The sequence below is a fragment of the Stenella coeruleoalba genome (genome assembly GCF_951394435.1).
Source record: "Stenella coeruleoalba genome assembly, chromosome: 2".
Lineage (NCBI taxonomy): Eukaryota > Metazoa > Chordata > Mammalia > Artiodactyla > Delphinidae > Stenella > Stenella coeruleoalba.
Genome location: NC_137147.1, coordinates 126550567 through 126554381, shown reverse-complemented (window position 1 = coordinate 126554381; position 3815 = coordinate 126550567). Strand labels below are relative to the sequence as shown.

The 3815-nt window shown below is 46.0% G+C and overlaps 1 pseudogene across 1 annotated transcript; it reads right to left on the bottom strand.

The window, feature by feature from the left end:
- Window positions 1-2399: 2399 nt before the first annotated feature.
- On the bottom strand, window positions 2400-3367 carry LOC307182673 (protein lin-28 homolog A-like; annotated as a pseudogene). The gene has a single exon. The product of its transcript is annotated as a protein lin-28 homolog A-like (transcript).
- Between the last annotated feature and the right edge of the window lie 448 nt (window positions 3368-3815).

Sequence of the window (3815 nt, the reverse complement as noted above, 5' to 3'; positions counted from 1 at the left end):
TCCTTTTTGGAGAGATTTTGTGCGTTATCTCTGCATTTGGATGTGTGCTCTTTCCCTTCTGCTCGCTTTCTTTCTTTCTTTCTTTCTTTTTTCAGTACCAATAAGTCTTTATTCATTGTATTTTCCCAAGGAAAAGAAGGGGAAGGGAAAAGGGTCAGTATGTGTGTTACAAAGTGATAGCAAATGGGAAAGGAAGTACCTGGTACAGCAAAATCAACCGTCAAATAAATGCTGCCCAGATGGGGTTGCCAAAGCCCAAGGGGGCTCAGTCTCCTGCAGTTCAGTAATGAGGGGAAGGGATGAGGAAAAGAACAGACAGGTACATGCTTTTCTACCCTCCCGCCCTCCCTCCCCATAAATTCAAGATTTCACACAAAGCTTTGGTTTCTATTAGTAAACATGGAGTTACATTCGTCCGTCTCCTATTAAACAATCTTGTGGCCACTTTGACATAAGTTTCTTGCACCTGCATGAAAGTTCCTGAGGGACTTGGATATACATTCATCCTTCCTTTCGTGGTCTCCCAACCCAACTTTCTACATGGACATCCCCCTCATTCCTCCTTACTACCCTAGGATTAGAGATTAAATCCATCCAAAGACAGCAGTCTGTCTGGCATGAATCACATCAAGGAATGGTCATGACTCAGGAGATTGGGAACAAGGGATGGAGAGTTCTTAGCTTCTTCAGGATTTCTGCACAAGTCATTTAATCGCAGACACCCCACAAATTAAACATATAGGTATATGGGCTATTTTTTAGGGGCGGTATGAAGGGGGAAAGAAAAGGGAGTAGGAATCCAGTTTTTAGGACAGAAGATCTTGTTCGAAATAGGAAATAGAGGAAGGGGAACACAAAAGAAAGTGTGGCTCAAGACCACCCACTTCAAGAAGAGGGGCCCCCAAGCTTATGTTTCAGGTCTTTTTGGCTGGTGCAGAACCTTTTGTCAAAGATACTTTGGCTATTTTTCTCAATATAACAAGAAGTTTTTAAACAATAAAACCCCAAAAGAACATGGAGAAGACCAACACATTATATTTACACAAACTAGGCCACCTAGCAGTCACCAAATCAGCTACTTGTAAAGTCCTATGAAGCCCAGACAAATACAATAACTAGAGGGGGGCAGCAACTGGGGGAGACAAAAACCCAGGATCAGACACACATCACCCAATGTGTTCTCTTGCATTTGCCCCTTACAACACAGTGAGGTAGGTTTGCAGTGATCTCACAGCATGTAAATGAAGCCCTCTTTTCTCCTTTAGCTACCATGACACTAATCTCTGTTGCAGCAGGGCAGGACACTGGCTCTGGGAACCACAAAGAAGCCATCGCTCTGGAAGCCAAGGGTGAAAAGCCCAGAATTATTAAAGGTTAAGGATCTTGTCCTTGCTTCATATGTCCATCCCTGGGAAGCTCAAGATGGGTACAGAGGCATCGTTCTTAAAACTGGTCCCTACCAACTCACATTTTTTACAAAAATGCACACAATATACCCTATTGTGCATGGTAGGCCTAGCCCAATCCAGTGAAGGATGGATCTGGTATGTAAAGCAAGTCAGTGCCCTGGAATTAGAGGTCTGGAACAGGAAACCTTTATCACACATACCGATGACCTCTGCCTAATCTTGGCTTCCCCTCACTGCACTTTTTACCTGGACCAGCCTCTCCTAACCTCTCTGTACCACCTTTTTCTATTCAGACCAATTTCCAGTCTTTCAGTAGAAGGAGACCAAGTCATGGGGCAACCCAGTTAAAACCTAGTCTCCTGTGAAACACTGAAGATGGAGGGGTTCCAAGAGGACACTATGGCAGAAAAGCCAGATCTAATTGACAAAAATGAGGTAGTTCAATAGGCTATACACTCCAAAGAGTTGTCCTCGCTGGTGATACAGCAACAAAAAGTATTCCTGCTGTGTAGACCTGCAGCTTCTGCTGACTTATCCCTGAGATCGCTCACATACCTGAGAACACAGTGCAGGAATGAGGGCCTTAGATTAAAATACACAAAAATAGAAAACCAGAATATTTATATTATGAAAAAAAGTTAAAATGCACAAGATACATCATTTACACATAGCTAGTGCAGTTGGCATCCTGGAGAAAGTGGGACCCAATGTACAGTCATCCAAGGGAGCAAATAAATAAAATTGTATTGGCCCAGAATGGGATGGGAATGAACTGAGAAGCAGCAGGTCTACAGCTGTAACCACAACCATCCCTTTTGCCTATCATCACAACCCACTGCTTGGGACAGTTCTCAGCACTCCATCCCAAGAGGGGGCTATGAGGAGACAAGATGTGGAAAACCTTGCCTTACTACTGAGATATTTCCTCCACAGATGGTGGTGGCTTGTGGGTTTAGGTATATCAATCTGGTCTCATGCTTAATCTTTTCACTCTGGCATGGGAAATATTATTCCATACTCTTATTTAAGAGTAAAACAACTTTCCTATCCAGGCCACTTTCAAAAGCTGGAGATTCTGAGGGAGGAGACTCAGATAAAGTATGCAGGGAGGGTTACCCCCCAAAGCCCTCACGTGCATTTGGATAGAGCATGATTGGAGTTCCTTTGCCTCAGCCCTTCTCCCAAACCAAGAGGGAAGACGGCGTGACGTTACGAACCAGCCTGAGATATATGGCAGTGCCAGCTGCCCCCTACCCACCCTGTCCCCACTTTCTCCACTCTACCAATTGATGCCTGTTCCTCAAAACTTCCTGATCACAAAAGGATAGCCCCCACCTGCTGTGGCTCAATTCTGGGCCTCTGGGAGTATGGCAGGGCTATGGATCTCTTCTTCCTCCTCCCGAAAGTAGGCTGGCTTTCCCTGTGAGCTGGGAGTTTGCTGGGCCTTCAGTGGACACGAGGCTACCATATGGTTGATGCTCTGGCAGAAGTGGCACTTGGGCTGGGGTGGCCATTTGCATTCCCTGGCATGGTGGTCTAGACCTCCACAGTTGTAGCACATATCTCCCTTGATCTGAGTTTCTAAATGTTCTTCCCTTTGGGTCGCCTCTCACTCCCAATACAGAACATCCCACCAGGGCCAGTGACTTGGATAGATTCCAGGCTCGTGGCAGACTTCTTAGAGGTGAACTCCACGGCCTCACCCGCCTTCAGGCTCTGGAAGCCCTCCATGTGCAGCTTACTCTGGTTCACAAAGACATCCATGGGGGGGTTGAGTGCGACCCTGGGGTGGGCAGTCATGGCTAGGAAGCCGAATCCCATGCACATGTTGAACCACTTACATAGCCAGCACCATGCAGCAGCTGCGGCTCCTCAGTGGCCCCAGCCGCGGACTCCGGTGCCTCCTCTGGCCCCTTGGCGCACCCACCTGCAAACTGCTGGTTTGACACGGAGCCCATGGTAGTTGGCAGAGTCCGAGGCCCTGGGCCCCTGGTCAGGCAACTACAGGCCCAGAGAAGTCTGGAGGCAAAGGGGTGGTTCGGAGAATAGACTGCTACATCTTCCCCAGCACAATAGCGGTGGGAGAGCCCACAGCTGTTTTTGGCTTGCTTTCTCTTTCTGGACTGTGGCTATGCTTCTTCTTTTTATTATTTATTTGACAGTTGTTTAAGGCCTTGTATTTTCATCATCTTTTCATAAGTATACTTTAAAAAGCTTTAAATAGAACTGTAAGCATCTTGGGGTAAGACTGTGATTGAACTGTTTTTCTGCTCTGTCCACAACAAGTACAACATAGATATGCAATATTTTTGCTTGGTTTATTTCCTTTTCAATGATAGTAAGATTATGGAAATCACTTTTGGGCAACTTGAAATTTCTCAACTTGTGTTTTAAAAAATGTGTCCA